This window comes from Sphaeramia orbicularis, chromosome 4, assembly GCF_902148855.1.
Source record: "Sphaeramia orbicularis chromosome 4, fSphaOr1.1, whole genome shotgun sequence".
Taxonomy (NCBI): domain Eukaryota; kingdom Metazoa; phylum Chordata; class Actinopteri; order Kurtiformes; family Apogonidae; genus Sphaeramia; species Sphaeramia orbicularis.
Window position 1 is genome coordinate 6,060,432 of NC_043960.1, and position 18,674 is coordinate 6,079,105.

Below are 18,674 nucleotides of genomic sequence, written 5' to 3' on the forward strand. Positions count from 1 at the left end.
AAACACTGAAAACGCACACTTTCTGCATCTAACACAGAGGTGTCAAATGCATTTTAGTTCAGGGGCCACATCCAGCCCAATATGATCTGAAGTGGGCCGAACCAGTCAAATAATAAGTGAAAAAAGTAAAATTACATCATGAAAATGTTTATATCTACAAACGATCCTTTAAAAAATGTGAATAACATGAAAAACCTGAAATGTCTTACAAAAAATAAGTGCAATTTTAAAATTACTCTGCCTCAGTTTACATTTACATTTATGCATAATGGCCGACGCATTTTTCCAAAGCGACTTACTGGGGAAAAACCAAAAATGAAAGAAAAATACAAGAATAGATTTTTTAATCTATTCATGTCCATTAATCATAAAACAGCTGTACAATTAAAACACTGTCGTACAGAAGAATGTAAGCAAAACAAGTGTTCAGAGAACGCAAAGCTCTGCCATGTACCCCAAACGGTGTGCATGTGTGGATCGACTATTTCTTTTTAAATTCAACAGTTTCCAGGTTGTTCCAAACAGCAGAAAAAGTTGAAGCTTGGTACCAGTCATGTGTCTGTCAAATTATATTCAATTCCAATCAATATTTGTTGAGTTATAATGAAAAATGTGTCGTAAATGGGATTTTCAGTGTTAAATGTAAATGTCCACAGAGTCCACATTCCACAGTGGATGTGGACAATTTTGTGCCAGATACAAGATATTGTTCTAAGCTACGGGTGGATCAAACTGGAGGCTGATCAGAGTCGTTTTAAATTTTTTTCTGAATTTTCGAAAATTGCTCAATGATGACAGATGGAAAATTGTAGATGTTGTGACCTTGCTGTGACTTTGAACTTTGGCCTACTTGGCCCAAAATTGAATGGGTTGGTCCCAGGGCCTAGGCCTATCTGTGGGGAAGATTTGGTAAAGATGGGTGGAATAGTTTTCCTGTAAAGTTGCTAACAAACAAACAAACAAACAAACAAACAAAGTGATCACAATACCTCCTGGCGGAGGTAAAAATAGACTAAAATACAACAATAGATTAAAAAGAGACATTAAAGCAGCTGTACACTTAAAAACAGTGAAATAAAAACACCAAGTAAAAACATCAGAATAGACATGATAATACATTTAAAACAGAATGTTTGACAGTGCTAGGACAGGAGGTGTTCTCTGAAGAGCTGGGTTTATCATTTATCAGTTTGTCATTTTCACATGTAAATGACAACTTACAGATCACAGTGGATCTACAAATACACTAAACATTCAGTAACAGGCAGAATATTGGGCAAATTATACTTAAGATGTTTCAGGTTGTTCATATTTGACCCGTTCATTCCCATCTTTGGTAAAAGGATAGCTTGTAAATGTAAGAATTTTCATGTAATTTTACTGTTTCACACTAAAACACAGAGAAAGCTTTGTCGTCATTCTGTTCTTATTTTACTGGTCTGATCCACTTCAGATTATTTAGATTAGATATTAGTCTGACTGTGGAACCTGAACTGAAATGATGCTGACACCGCTGATTGTTAATATCTTCAGTGTAATTTTTGCGCTTCACACATTCATCCCACGGCTGAAGTGGACCGTCTGGTGGGCCGTATGTTTGACACCTGTGGTCTAACATGTGTCTGCACCTTCTCCTTCCAGACGGCCAAAGCTGCCGGTTTCTATCTGTGGTGATGATACGAGAAACTACACCTGCTTCAACGGAGGAAACTGCACCGACAGAACGCTGTCATGTGACTGTCCTCCAGGGTTCACTGGACACCGGTAGGACGGACCAACAGGACCCCCGATGCATGAACCTGACCCCCGATACATGACCCCCGATGCATGAACCTGAAAATACAACACAGTAACAGGGACTGGATACGTCTAAAACTAGGAGTATTCAGTCAGTCCAGTTTAACCTGGAGTTTATTTATGACAGAAAGATGAGCAAAACTGATCTAGATTCAAACTGATCTGGATTATATTTAAAGTAAAACCTAACTAGAGTACAAATGACCTAAAATAACACTGATCTAGAGTAAAAACTAATCCAGTCAAAAAATTACCTAAAGTCAAAACTAATCTAGATTAAAATTAATTAATCGGACATGCAAAGTAAACTTGATCTAGAGAAAAATTAGAGTAAAACCAAGGTAGAGAAAAACATGCCTTAAATAACACTGATCTAGAGTAAAAACTGATCCAGTGTAAAAATTATTTAAAGTCAAAGTTAATCTAGATCAAAACTAATTAATCGTATACACAACATAAACCTGATCTAGAGTAAAGATTACAGTAAAACCAAAGTAGAGCAAAACTGGCCTTAAATAACACTGATCTAGAGTAAAAACTAATCCAGTGTAAAAATGATCTAAAGTCAAAACTAATCTAGATTAAAATTAATTAATCGGATATATAAAGTAAACTTGATCTAGAGAAAAATTAGAGTAAAATCAAGGTAGAGCAAAACTTGGCTTAAATAACACTGATCTCGAGTAAAAACTAATCCAGTGTAAAAAGTATCTAAAGTCAAAGTTAATCTAGATTAAAACTAATTAATCGGACACACAACATAAACCTGATCTAGAGTAAAGATTAGAATAAAACCAAAGTAGAGCAAAACTGGCCTTAAATAACACTGATCTAGAGTAAAAACTTATCCAGTGTAAAAATGACCTAAAGACAAAACTGATCTAGATTAAAACTAAAGCAGACACGCAAAGTAAATTTGATCTAGAGTAAACATTAGAGTAAAACCAAATTAGAGCAAAACTGGCCTTAAATAACACTAACCTAGAGTAAAAACTAATCCAGTGTAAAAATGATCTAAAGACAAAACTGATCTAGATTAAAACTGATCTGAATTAAACTCAGAGTAAAGCCAAACTAGAGTACAAATGACCTAAAATAACACAGAACTAGAGTAAAAACTAATCTAGAACCAAACTGATCCAGGGTAAAAACTCATGTTTAGTAAAATGTATGTAGACCAAAACTGATGTGGAGTAAAATCAGAGTAAAACAAAACTACAGTAAAAGTTACCCGGGGTAAAACTAATCTAGCGTAAAATTAATCTAGATTAATATTGATTCAGAGTAAGACTGCTCTTGATTACAAACTCATGTATAATAAAAATGCACTAGAGCAAAACCGGTCATCAGGTCTGGAGTCAAATCTAATATAGAGTGATATGATCTAGAATTAAACTGATCTGGAGTCAAATTAATCTAGAATAAACTACTCTAGAAAAATAACTAGAATAACATTGATTTAGTGTAACGCAAATCTACACTCAAAAGAATGTAAGTAAACTGGTCCCTTATAGAATAGAATAGAATAGAATATGATAGAAAAGAATAGAATAGAAAAGAATAGAATAGAAAAGAATAGAATAGAACAGAACAGAAAAGAATAGAATAGAAAAGAATACGATAGAAAAGAATAGAATAGAATACAATAGAAAAGAATACGATAGAAAAGAATAGAACAGAAAAGAATACAATAGAAAAGAATATGACAGAAAAGAATAGAATAGAAAAGAATAGAAAAGAATAGAACAGAAAAGAATAGAATAGAACACAACAGAAAAGAATACAATAGAAAAGAACAGAATAGAAAAGAAAAGAATAGACTAGAATAGAATAGAATAGAATAGAACATCTGTCATTGTAACAACAAAATGAAAAGTGCCATCTAATCACATAAAACCTACAATAAAAATATAAATACAAATGTCAATCTTGACCAAATCTAGAAAACTGATCTAGAACAGAAACGATGTAGAATAGAACTATCGATGAAACAGAACTGATGCAGAGGAACACTGAGCTGGGACAGAGATACAGATGAACATATGAGAAAAGACGTCTGAAACTTCTAAAAAAAAAAACAAAACTGGTGTTTGTGTGTTCATAAATATGGTAAAAAAAAAAAAAAAAAGAACATGTAAAAAGCATTAGACTGAAAAGGTTTTATTTTATTTTCCTGGAGGCCTTTGGAGTGAATCTAAAGTAACACCCCAGAAAAGTTCCTGTTTTTGCAGAGTTCACATCAGTGTCCGGTATTCCAGACTTCATGACATATTTCCTCTCTTTCTGACGGCGTCTCAGACTGAACTGCGCTCTTTTTTTTTCCGTGTGCAGATGCGAACAGGAGGTGGACGAGTGCAAATCCAACCCGTGTCTGAACGGAGGATACTGCCGAAACCTCATCAACAAGTTCGTGTGCGTGTGCGACATGAGCTTCGCCGGAGACGTGTGTCAGACGGACGTAAGCGACATTTACTTTTACGTGGCCGTGCTGCTGTGGCAGAACCTGTTTCAGCTGCTGTCCTACCTCATCCTCAGGCTGGACGACGAGCCCGAGGTCGACTGGGGGGGCGTGGACTGAGCGTGTGCGTGTGTGGGGGGGTGTCAACCGACCGTATATATATATATATATGTGTGTGTGTGTGTGTGTGTGTGTGTGTGTGTTTACAGTAACAACAGTGTGACGGGTGAATGTCGAATATGAGGTTTGAACAGTGGAGTTTTAATGAGGTTTAGAGTCGGACATCAGGTTGACTCACAGTTGAACTGATTCTGTGCCTTGAAGTCATACTCTGGTTATCAGATGCACCTTATATATGTAGATATTTAGAGAATTCAAGATGTTTATTTATTTAAATTATACTTAACCAGAACAATACCTATACAGTCGTGGAAAAAATGTATTAAACCACTCTTGTTTTCTTCAGTTTCTTGTTCATTTTAATGCCTGGTCCAACTAAAGGTCCATTTGTTTGGACAAATATAATGAAAACAACAAAAAGAGCTCATAGAAGTTTAATGTCAGAGCTGATATCTATCCATTTAACATGTTTTCTCGATAATAACCAAAATCACTTCAGCTCTTACATCAATTGCTACACTGCAAAAATCAGCAAAGTGTGTTTTATCCACACTCTGGTCATTTATGTTTAATTACAATACTGAGGGGATTTAATGAGCTATGTATTTTACTTATACACTGCAAAAATCTAAATGTTACCAAGAGTATTTTTCTCATTTCTAGTCCAAATATCTCATGACACTTACAATAAGACAGAATCACCTAGAGAGGAACTTTTCAGTGAGATAGAAGAACTAATAACACTGGGTTACAAAAAAATGTTTTTTGCAAGTTCTCTAGGTTTTTTCAGCTGAATTAGGACCATTTTGCACCGTAAATCCAAAAATGACATCTGTTTTTCTCAATCAGGTCAGGTTTTTTTTTGCTAATTTGATTTTGAAAAATTTGATCTTCTCACTAAATTGATTACATTTTTGTGACTTTATCAGTTGATTTTTTATATAGTTCTCACCCAAAATAGGGTTTAAGAGAAAAAAAATCATTTTCTAACAGGATTCCTGTTAGGTACAATGGTGTATTCAGCGCAGATGTAGCAGAATACATCAGGCTTATTTTTGCAAGATCTTCTAGTCGAAGCCATTTCATTCACCTGTGATATTAAAAAAAACATTAATCATAAATTGGCAAAAGTAAAATCTTCAGAACTCGTTTATTGCAAGAAATATGAAAGAATTTTGTATCATATGATGTGAAAATGCCCATAAATGTAAGCAAAAATGTTCAAAAGCCAATATGTAGCAGAGTTCAGAAAGTTGACCTGATTGAGCAAAATGAATGTGATTTTTGGATTCAGCACACCAAAATTATCCTAAATCAGCTCAAAAAACTTAAACAATAAATTTGTTGTTGACCAGTGTTTTTAGACGATAGATCTGGAAAATCTGATTTCAAGAAATCTTACAAAGGGCCAGTAAAATAATATAAATAATAGGATAAGAATTTAGGAATAATGTCAACTCCAAAGTTTTCTTTATGTTTTTGAGTGAAAAAAGTAGAATTCCATCATGAAAATGCTTGTGGTTTGTACTCTGTTTTACCGAGAAAATTTTCACTTGTTCCACTGGCTGATTTTTTTTTTTTTTTTTTTTGCTTAATTCAAGATTTTTTTGTTTAATTCAAGCAAAAAAACAAAAATCTGTAAAAGAAGTGGAGTTTAAGATCTGAATTTTCCTGAAAACTCATGATGATTTCACATTTTGAACCAGGTGGAGGACACTAAATGTGGAATGGAAAATCTGATTTCAAGAAGTCTTACCAAGATCATTTTCACTAGTTCCATTGGCAGATTTTTTTTTTTTTTTTGCTAAAAAAAATAAAAATAAATCTGCCAAACTGAAATCAGATTTTCCAGATCTATTGTCTAAAAATCAGTTCTTATATCTCACTGAAAAGTTCCTCTTTAGGTGATTCTGTCTTATTTTAAGTCTGATGAGATATTTGGACTAGAAATGAGAAAAATACACTTGGTAAGATTTCGATGTTTTTTCCAGTGTATGTCACTGTACTGACAAAACCAGTGCTTTAAGACATTCCATGTTTTCTTTTCTGTCTGTTTTAGTCACATGACACACACAGGAGGTAGGACTGGATTGTTTTCGATGACTTTTGATGGTCTAATAATTTTTGCCGCGACTGTAGGCACTATTCCATTTCGCTAGCCTCGTAGCATAATTGTGTAAGTCATATTTTTGGCTGAATTGCGAGACACAATATGGACAAAAGTATGTGGACACGATGAATTCAGGTGTTTCTTTTCTAACAGGGGTCTGGGATACAAAACAATAATGACTAATGTCAGAATATAGTTTTGTATTGGGATAAATATCATTACATTGGTTAGTTTGGTTTAAATTGTTATCTTTACTTTGAAAATGCCTCAGAGATAGTTTTAAGTAATTTCTCTCAACATTGATTTTTTTTCATCCATGACTATAATTTTAAATGTTCTACCTCTAAATTTCTAAACAATTTTCCATGCTCTGACTGTAAATAATAATTTTCTTCCACAACTAACCATCTACTAGGATGGAATAGAATGCCCTTTTGTTGTCATTATACTGAATGTACAACGAGATTGGAGAGTTAAATGTTTATCTTTACTTCCAAAATCCCTCAGAGATGGCTTTTACTTAAGTTTTCTCAACATTGATAGTTTTTTTTTAATTTTTTATCCATAATTATGATTTTAAATGTTCTGCCACTAAATTTCTAAACAATTTTCCATGCTCTGACTGTAAATAATAATTTTCTACAACAACTAACCATCTACTAAGGAAATATTGATGTTTATAAACTATATGGACAAAAGTATTGGGACACATCATCTCTACAGCTGTAAGATGTCCTGTTCATGAGGATTTGAGATAAAAACATTAATATTTCCCTGAAGTTTAATGGGAGATGTGAAGAAAATAGATGGTTAGTTGTGGTCGAAAATTATTTTTTACAGTTGGAAAAGAAACACCTGAATTCAGTGTGTCCAAATACTTTTGTCCATATACTGTATCCGTGTTACTTTACTCTCCTAACACTGCTGATTCATTATATGAGTAAATATTATATGATAAAATATATGACTTTATGGAATTATGCTACGAGGCTAACTATTTAAACTGTATGCAACCAATGCAACTTACATAGGACTGGAAGCCATAGCAGTTTTTAAAGCAGGTTATTCTTTAAGAAACACCAAAACTAAAAGTACAACAGAACAGAGTTAAAATCAGAGCACATGTCGTGTCTTTCCTAAAATAACTGCCTATGTCATTTTGGACAAAAATGACTTTTTAGCCTAAATCATCAAATACTCAATTTCTGACAGAAAGTCTCTAATGAGCAACAGTTGAAGGATTAGTTTGTTCATAGTTTAATCCTTATGTTTTTTCTCATTTTGTGTAAATATTGGAAGTTTCCCAGAATATAAGGATTTACATTTTACCCTAAAATTATAGGCTTTCTTAAGCTTTATATTCTCTCTGTGAAAAGGGCTTTACTGATGTGTTTATGCTTAAAAAAAAAAAAGCAAATACCATTACACGTTAAACTGTTGAGGCATCGAATTAACTCCAAAGAATAACAGTGGATTATTCTAAAGAACTGAACTGAACTACTGAAGAAATCTGAGTGGATATGATTTATGTCATAAATATCACAAATTTATTAATCATTCATGCAATAATTTTTTTGTGTTTCCTGAAAAATCTGAAAAAAATGACTTGGGCAACTATTTTAGGAAGGTGATTTTATACTTGGACACAAATGAAGAAACAGTCATAAATAAATAAAACAAACACCAACTGAACAAAAAAAATATGTTTTATGTTAAAGGGGCGAATTCTTATGAGACCATTGTACAGCTGCAAATACACGTTTATTTTAGCACAGACTGATATAGAATTCTAATGATCAGTTAAGTTTTGTGGGAAAAAAACAAGAAAATGCTGTGAGTGAAATTTCACAGACATTAACCCTACGTTCAGACAGCAGGTCTAAACTCACAATTTGGATTTTTGGGTGAAATCCAATTTTTTTATGCACTTATTCATATTACACATTACATGCGACTTCTGTCAGTTTTGTGTCTGAACTGAATGTGACCCACAAGCACAAAAGAGGTCCTGACAGAATACGTGACCACGTAGACACGCACTGTATTTACGGAAGGAAATCTGTTTTTCCTACCGCTCCTTCTGATGGGACGCAGAATTATGACATTTGTCACATTTCAATGACGTAAAGGTCGGATAAATGCGACCTGGCCGTTCAGACTGAAGTCGCATTGCAAAATATCAGATCCATATCGGATTTAGGACCACATATGAAAGTGGTCTGGGTCGGATTAGTGCTGTTCAAACTGTCTTTAACAGATCACATACAGGTCACGTATGGACAAAAAAGTCGGGTTTAGGCCATTAGCGTCTTTGTTCAAATTTGATGTGTGGAAATTTAATTACACCTGAAAGGGAAGTTTTGCATGACATGCTTTTCCAAATGAACAAAGAATGGAAAACAATGCATCTGAAAAAACTGTTGCATCATGATGTTTCTAATATAAGCAATTAATTAAAAAAAAAAAGCCCAAACTTGTACTTTCCTGGGTGTCAGGAGGTTAAATATCTTCTTAATAAAACCATATTTTAAAAAAAATTCAAAATGCATTTCAACTTTAGCCTAAATTTGAGAAATAAAATCAATCTTAAAAAATCTAGATACTTTTTTTTTTTCATAATTCATGCATGAAAGGGTTAACAGATCAGACACAGGTCACATATAGACAAAAAAAGTTGGATTTGGGCCATTAGCATCTTCGTTCAAATTTGATATGTGCATATTTAATTACACCTGAAAGTGAAGTTTTGCATGACATGCTTTTCCAAATGAACAAAGAATGGAAAACAATGCATCTGAAAAAACTGTTGCATCATGATGTTTCTAATATAAGCAATTAATTTTAAAAAAGCCCAAACTTGTACTTTCCTGGGTGTCAGGAGGTTAAATATCTTCTTAACAAAACCAGATTTTTAAAAAAATTCAAAATGCATTTCAACTTTAGCCTAAATTTGAGAAATAAAATCAGTCTTAAAAAATCTAGATACTTTTTTTTTCATAATTCATGCATGAAAGGGTTAACAGATCAGACACAGGTCACATATGGGCAGATTTGGGCCACATTCACCTGCAGTTTGAACGTAGCCGTAGTGAATAAAACAGTAAAAGCCCCGTTTAGTGGATTAATTATTTCAACACTAAAGACACCTGATAATGAACAGGTTCCAAATAAAGAGCCTGAATGAAGACGGAGGTAAAGTCCGTGTCGAGAGTGTTTGTGTTCATGCTGTCAGTCTGAGCTCCGTATGGATGAACGTATGAACGATCCAAGCCGGGTGTCGCCGTGGTAACAAAGGCACCTGGAGGACCTGGAAGACGACAGCGGGTGTGACTTTGTAGTTGATGTGCGTTCAGACGGCGGCAGCGCTGACTGTCAGCCACACCGCTCTGTGTCGTTCTGTTCCAAAAACAACCTTCCTGTCTGACACTCAGATATTTTCAGCCTGTTTCTTTTCCTTGTTCTTTCGTTTTTTTTGTTTTTTTTTCTGCTGATCTGCTCCAGCGTGTTGTCGTGGTCAGCTTTTAACACACTTTAAACCAATCTTTGCACTTCTGTTTGTCCATGTAGACGTTTGTCCTTCAGCCTTTTGTTGTGCATTAGTCTGTATGTCTGTCTGTCCTCCATCATATCTCATCTTTGTGTCTTTTTGTTCTAAAATTAAAAAAAACTCAATCACCTTTTGTCTTCTTTTCATCTGTCTTAATCTTTTTTTCATCTTCTACATCAGGGGTGTCCAAACAAATTAGGGTATCTCATTTTTGGGACTTCTTTTCTGATCAAACTCTTAATTTGACCACACTGGAAGAAAAATCCAAGGCACTCTCTTTCAACATTAAAATACCTTTATTGTCATGGCATGGTCGTATCTAGACCTAAAAAACTTCTACACGTTTCGGCTTCAAGCCTATATCAGGAAGTCAAAAGGCTTGAAGCCGAAAGATGGCTGTCGGGGGCGGGGGGGGTCTAAAACTTTACGGATTGGGTTGAAATTTTTTTTAGGACTTACTGATATACAAGAGATTAACTGGTCAAATTAAGAGCTTGATTGAAAAAGAAGTCCCAAAAATGAGAAGCCCTAAAACAAATGACGTTCTGGATCCACATTCGGCCCAGTTTGAGCTCAAACAGGCCAGACCAGTAACATAATAGCATTAAAAAAAAACCCAATAAATAATAGTCAACTCCAAACTTTTCTCCATGTTTCAGAGTGAAAAAGTTAAACTGAATTATGAAAATGTTTATATCCACAAAATATCCTTTAATAATGTGAATAACATAAACAACCTGAAGTTTCTTAAGAAAAATAAGTGCAATTTTAACAATATTCTGCCTGAGTTTATGATTTACACATGTGCATTATAACTGACAGATCACAGTGGATTTACAAATACACAAAACATTTAATAACGGGCAGAATATTGATAAAATTACACTTACTACTACTGATACTAATATTAAGACACTTGTTGTTTATATTTGTTCAGATTATTCATATTTTTTTTATGAAAGGACAGGTTGTAAATGTAAATATTTTCACATAATTTCTTTCTTTCTTTTTTTTTTTTTTTTTACACAAAAACAGAGACAAATTTGGAGTTTTCATTATTTCATTATAGTTGTCATTATTTATCGGTCATAATGATAGTATTTTACCTGAACTAAAATAAATTTGACACATTTGATTGATAACATCTTCAGTATAATTTTTACATTTCATAAATTCATCCAAAGGGCCAGATTGGACCCTTTGGCGAGCCGGGTTTGGTCCACGGGCCGTATGTTTGACACCCCTGTTCTGCATCAACATATTATTAACCTCATAGCAAAACTGTCGAAGTCATACACTATATGGACAAAAGTATGTGGACACATCAAATTCAGGTGTTTCTTTTCTAACAGGTCTGGGATACAAAACAATAATGACTAATGTCAGAATATAGTTTGATACTGGGATAAATATCATTGTATTGGTTAGTTTGGTTTAAATTGTTTGAATTGCTATTTTTGATATAGTTTTTACTTAATTTCTCTCAACTTTCTGTTTAGTTTATTTCATCCATGACTATGATTTTAAATGTTCTTCCTCTAAATTTCTAAAATATAGTTCATGCTCTGACTGTAAACAATCATTTTCTTCCATAACTATCCATCTATTTTCTTCACATCTCACTGAGGAGGAAAAATCTACCATTAAACTTTAAGGAAATATTGATGTTTATAAACTATATGGACAAAAATATTTGGACACTTCATGTCTACAGCTGTAAGATGTCCTGTTCATGAGGATTTCAGATAAAAACATCAATATTACCAATCAGTAAGATATTTATCACAATATAAAACTATATTATGACCAGTGCTGTCAAACAATTACATCAGATTAATCATGGTTGCTGTGGATTAGTTTTGACTAATCGTGATTAAATATAATTAATGTTTTATCTATATTAATCCTGTTTCATTTTGCATGAGCAAACAGACTCAAGAAACAAGGGAATATATATAAATGCACTTAACGCATTTATTAAATGCCTTCAACAGTTTCAACAAAACAACTGTTCTGTCTTGGTTTTTTTGTCCTTGTATTTCCATCCAGAGGTCAAACGTGCTGTTTAGTGTCTTCTATCTTTATGGGTTGCTTCTGCTGCCTGTCACTATCGAATCAGCTGACCATTTGCACATGTGTGTTAACGTTGACTCTACTTGGACAAACTGACCCAAATGTGTCGAGTCATTCTGCTGCAGATGGATTAATTTAGTGTTTTTCAACCTTGGGGTTGGGACCCCACATGGGGTCACCCGAAATTCATAGTAACTGATAAAAATAAAAATAAAAATAAAAACTTACTAATGACTAACATGGTGAGTTGAGAGACACAAGCACAATCCATAAAAGACATGACAAACTGAGTGTGAAACTGCAGCACTGTGGTTCTGTTTATCTGTCAAATGTTCATTGTGGTCGGTTTCAGATGCTGCAGCTCTTTCATAATTCATAGTTTGAGTTCTTGTTTGTTCAGTATTAATTGTCAGCCTTGGAAATCACAGCTGGACTGACTGTACATATCCTGACCAAGGAAAATAAAATTCTCACTTTGTGCAGTAATCTACACCTGGATTTACTGCCTCTGTCCATAATAATATACATTATATAGACTAACTGTCATCTAATATTAAAGTTTATTTGCAACATAGTGTAACAAACTATTACATGATCAAAAACAAATAAAGTGTAGCAAAAAATGTTTCCATTTTGAATATCTGGGGTCGCCAGAAATTTGTGATGTTGAAATTGGGTTAAGAGCCAAAAAAGGTTGGAAACCACTGGGATAATTGCATTAAAATTTTTAACCAGATTAATCACGATGATGGATTAATCTGCATTAATGCATTTATTATAAATTCAACGTGTCCACATACTTTTGTCCGTTTAGTGAATGACTTAAACAATCGCACTGAGTCTAACGACACGTCCATGTGATATGAAGTCCGGTCACTGCTTTCTCACCTGTTCATTCTAACCCTGTGAATCCTGACGTTCATGTGCACAGAAGCAGACATGCAGACGTCATGCGGTTGCTGTGACTTCCAACATAGACCCTTAATCTGTTTTTAACAAGATGTAGCGCTGGTGCATCCCAGAATAACTCTGGTTCAGGCACAAACACACACACACAGTTTTGTTACTCTTTGACAGTTTTTCACAGTTTAAACTGCGGCTCGTTTTTTTTTTTTTTTTTTTTTTTAAGAAATAGTTGAAGTTAAAGGTAGAGTGGAAGCTGTTCTGTCAGCAGATTAATGCCTGGGAATGAGGCGCTCAGCAGCACAGAACGACTGTAATGTTTGCATGTTCTCATACTGTTCTTTAGTTTGGACTGGAGCCTCTCTGGTACACCTGCCTCCTGTCGTCTGCCTTCTTGGCGCATTTTTCAAGCGTGTGTGTGTGTGTGTGTGTGTGTGTGTGTGTGTGGGAAGAAGAGGAGGAAATAGGAAGCAGTTTTTCAGTGTCGACACTGATGTGGCCCATCCTTTGAGCAGAGAGGGAGGATTGTGCCTCGCCAGCGAAAAAGCAGCATCTGGCAACTGAAGTGCAGTTTCAGCAGAGAGATGGTGGCATTCACAGAAGTTCGGGCTGCTTCACAGAAACATATGAGGGCAGCTTATCTGGCACACACACACACACACATTTAGATATATATATACACACACACTTTCAGGCTGATAGTGCTGACAGCAGGGAAGCCTTGCTGCTGTCTCTGTCTGTATGTGTCTCTGTGTGTGTGTGTGTGTGTGTGTGTGTGTGTGTGTGTGTGTGTAGGCTTCAGGGTGGCCTTAGCTGTACCTTAGAGACTGGTTAGTTAGACATCTGGGTGTGTGTGTGGAAGTGTGTGTGAGTGATGGCGGGTCCTGGCTGCAGGCTGCTCCGGCTCGCTTGTGTCACACTCGCTCTGACAGCCAACTGTGCTGCACTGACAGGTAAGCACTTTCCATAAGTCAACAAAAGAACCTGTAGCGAGGGACAGAAAAGTGGAACCAGCACCGAGGCATGAGCGCACCAGTTATTTTTTGCCCCAGGATACGGATCGGTTGTATTTTTATTAGAATTATGTTTCCGAGTTGATTGTTCGGTGTAAAAAGTTTGCTGACTTCTGAGATTTTTTTTTTTTTTTTTCCCACTGCCTTGTGTTAACCTGACAAGTTCAGAAGGGAATGTGTAGATATGAAGATACTGTCAGCAACTCTTGTAACGTGTTATGGAGTGAGACTTACAGCTGTTGTGCTGTTGGGAACCTTATTGCAGACGCTCAGAATGTCACAACTATCACACCGAGCAGAACTACTGATGTAAGTGCATCCGCTGCTGCTGCTGCTTCTACGTTAACACTCACTGAAACCTACCACAGGGCCGGATCACAGCGGGTTTGATTAGAGCAGGGGTGTCAAACTCATGTTCTTCCGGGGGGCCACATTCAGCCCAATTTAACCCTTTCATGCATGAATTATGAGAGTCTTATTATGAGAGTGTTTCTATTCCTTCAGGCATTAAAAAAAAACTAAGTGATTTAATTTTTTCATGAACCTATTTTAGATTTAGACTTTATTGTCATTCAGATATACAAGCGTATACAGAGCAAAATGTTGTTGCATTTGCTCGCTACAGTATGAAATAACAGAATAAAAATATAGAACAGTGATTTTCAACTCTGGGGTTAGGACCCTACATGGGGTCGCCTGAAATGTCTAGTAATTGATAAAAAATTAAAACTTACTCATAAAGATTTACATTATATAGCCTAAATGTTGCCTAAAATTAACATTTACTTACAACATATTATAGCAAACTATTACATGATCAAAAACAAATTAATTTTAGCAAATAAAATGTCTCGTTTTGAATGTCTGAGGTCGCCAGAAATTTCTGATAATTTATAAAAAAAATTAAAATTAAAACTTACTAATAAAGATTTACATTATATAGCCTAAATGTTGCCTAAAATTAATGTTTATTTGCAACATATTATAGCAAACTATTATATGATCAAAAACAAATTAATTTTAGCAAATAAAATGTCTCGTTTTGAATGTCTGAGGTCGCCAGAAATTTGTGATGTTAAAATGGGATCATGAGCCAAAAAAGGCTGGGAACCACTGATATAGAATATAGACAGTAAAAATGTAGGATGTGTACACGGTGGAATATAGGCCATGCAAAAGGCAAAAAAAAAAAAAAAAAAACAGTGTATTTTTCATGGAGTTGCAAAAATGTCCACTCAGCTGGACGCCATGCATTTAATTTTTGATGCAAAGAAACGTATTTACTAATAAACTGTGTGAAAACTATGAAATAAAAACATTTTAATGCAGTTAATCTGATGTTTGCTCACATTTAACATACAATAATACTAGTCATTACTCACTTCTTGGAGATAATATGCAAAAATTTTTTATTTTAACCTGCCTTTTATTTTTTACTCTGCTTTATTGGTTGTTTTATACTCTTCTGTTTTACTGTATGGTGTCCTTGGGTGCCAAGAAAGGCGCCTATAAATAAAATGTATTATTATTATTATTATTATTATTATTATTATTATTAATTTAAAAAAAAAAAGCGTGTTAATTACAGTCTAATAACAATAACAAGCAACTGATTCATACTCGAACATGTTAGTGCAGATCAGGTTTATGAAGAACAGCAAAGTTACAGAAACAGTATGAATGTCAGTGGATGGGATGGTGCGTGAGCGTCCACTGTGTTGGCTGATATGGAACGAAAACAACAAAACCCATGAATATACAAGAGAACAGCTGGAGAACAACTGTCCGCTGGAGTGACCACTGTGCATGAAAGGGTTAATCTGAAGTGAGCCAGACCAGTACAATAACAGCATGATAGCTAATAAATAATGACAACTCCAAATTGTTTTAGTGCAAAAAATAGCATTCAATTACACCAGTGTTTACATTTACAAACTATCCAAACAAAAAGGATGTGAATAACCTGAAAAATGAAATTTGTTAAGAAATGTTTGTACAATTTAATCAATATTATGCCTCGACTTATCATTTATAAGCTCCATGTGCATTACAGATCAGATCTACGAAGGCACAAAAGGTTTAGTAACAGGCGGAATATTGTTAAAATTGTGCTTCCTTTTCTTTAGACATTTCAGGTTGTTCATATTTGTTCAGGTTATTCACATTTTATTGTTAAGGAATAGTTTCTTAATAATAGTAGTAGTAGTAGTAGTTTATTTCGAGCACATAGAATCATCAGATAACAAAGAATCCTACAACATGGTCAAAACAAATAAATAAATACAATTTTTTTGCGCTCGAAAAGGAGTGAGAAGAAGTATAACTTATTGACTCCCACCCCCTTTTTACAAACTAATAATCAAACTAGATCCGCCTCCTTTGCTTTGTTAACACACATTTTCCTCTGTATATTTTTTACAATAACACAAAACATCCATGAACACCATTCAGATACACAATCAGATTTGCAATAATCAACCATTTTTAATATAAACTATAATATATATATATCCACTTTAAATATTACTCCAAATACAATGATCAATAAATATGATAGTATCTTCTTATCATGATAACCAAATAACTATAATATCTTGTTTTATGCGTACTGTAATGTTCTATATTTTGTTATTATAGTGGATTTTTACATCCTTTTAAATGCACAGGAAACATTTTCACAATTTAATGTTTTTTGCACTAAATCAAAGAGAAAAAAATTGGTGTCGTCATTATTTATAGGTTATTATGATACAATTTTTGAGTTAGATGCCCTAACTTGCACTTTGTAAATTCCTCCCACAGGCCGGATTGGAAACTTTGGCGGGCCGGTTTTGGCCCCCGGGCCGCATGTTTGACACCTGTGGGTTAGAGGAATGGAGTGTGTGTGCATGCATATGAGGGTAGCTGGTGGTTTTAGAGTTTCAGGCGTGTGTTTTGGTGTGATGATTCAGCCTAAATCTATACATTAGTCTTTAACTCTTTCATGCATGATATTACTGCAGTGGACACGGATTCAGTCTGTAAAGTAGTGACAGGTACAACAAACCCCGCCCCTCATGTGTATTCTGGGTCACTGGCAATCTATAAACCCAATATGGTACGAATTCAACCAATAGTTTTGCTGCTAAAGTGTTAAGAACCAAAGAAACAAACAAGTGGTTCCAGGTACAACAAACTCCACCCCTCACACATACTGTAGCTCATTATGGCATCGATCCCGCTGATTTCATCATGTCAATTGCCTCTATATATGTGGCAAGTGTAAAGTAAATAGAAACAAAATTGCTGTTTTTAGACATTTGAAGTTTTGCCCATTACCGTACTTTCAGGACTATAAGCCACACCCACCCCGTCTCCAACGTCTCACCATCGGTTCATCGATGCCACGCTTACGTGCACCAGCTCTATTTCCTTCTTCAACAGCCGGATCGATTGTTAGCCTGGAAAACATAAATTAGCCGGATCATTTTAGAGCCGAGGGTTCACAGTGCGTGGAAAAAAGTAGTGGCTTACAGACCGGAAATTACAGTATAAGTAAATGAGAATTTTTTTTTTTTTTAATTAATAAAAAATTGAAACTTTGACCTACTTTTCTTAAAATGTAACCACGTCTATTCTGGGTCGCTGGCAATCTATAAACCCAATTTGGTATGAATTCAACCAATAGTTTTGCTGCTAGAGTGTAGACAAACAAAGAAACAAACAAGTGGTTCCAGGCACAACAAGCCCCGCCCCTCGCACGTATTGTAGTTTATTTTAGCTTCGATCCAGCTGATGTCATCATGTCTATGCGTGTGCTGTTATCAGCATATCAGTTGCCTCTATATATGTCCCAAGTTTGAAGTAAACTGAAGCAAAATTGATGTTTTTATAGACATTTGAAATTTCGCCCATTGTAGGTAAATGGGAGAAGAAAAAATTTGAAAAATTCATAAAAATTTTAAAGTTTGACCAATTTTTCCCAAAATGTAATGAGATCTATTCTGCATCACTTGCAATCTATAAACACAGTGTAGTATGAATTCAACAGAGAGTTTTGCTGCTACAGACCTGTGAAATTTTGCCCATTATAAGTAAAGGGGGAAAAAAAAGATTTTAGAAGTTCTTTAAAAATTTTCACTTTGACATACTTTTCTGAAAATGTAACCACACCTATTCTGGGTCACTGGCAATCTATAAACCCAATCTGATACGAATTCAACCAATAATTTTGCTGCTAGAGTGTTAAACAAACAAACCAAACCAAAAACACTGCCCCCCACCTCCCTAACCCCCTGGGGGGGGGGGGGGGGGGGCGTAATTAACCCATAAAGACCCAGTGTTACTTTTGGGGCTGGCCAAGGGAAGGTTAACATCCAGACCAGGGGTGTCAAACATACGGCCTGTGGGCCAACACCAGCCCACCAAAGGGTCCAATCTGACCCGTGGGATGAATTTACAAAGTGCAAAAATTCCACAGTCAAGGCTGTGGAACTCATTTTAGTTCAGGTTCCACATACAGACCAATATGATCTACAGTCAAATAATAACAGCAGAAGAACCAATAAAATATGACGACTCCATATTTTCTTCTCGGTTCAATATGAAAAAAAATCTTATACTATGGCTATAAATAATGACGACTTCATTTAGTGCAAAAAATAACATTAAATT

The 18,674-nt window shown here is 34.9% G+C and overlaps 1 long non-coding RNA gene and 1 pseudogene across 1 annotated transcript; both read left to right on the forward strand.

Moving 5' to 3' along the window:
• The window catches only part of LOC115417774 (protein crumbs homolog 1-like), a 54,366-nt pseudogene that overhangs the window by 31,952 nt on the left and 3,740 nt on the right, over nucleotides 1-18,674 (forward strand).
• Nucleotides 8,445-10,162, forward strand: LOC115417775 (uncharacterized). The gene is made up of 2 exons (XR_003935204.1): nucleotides 8,445-8,777; nucleotides 9,535-10,162. It is a non-coding gene; the product is annotated as an uncharacterized LOC115417775 (long non-coding RNA).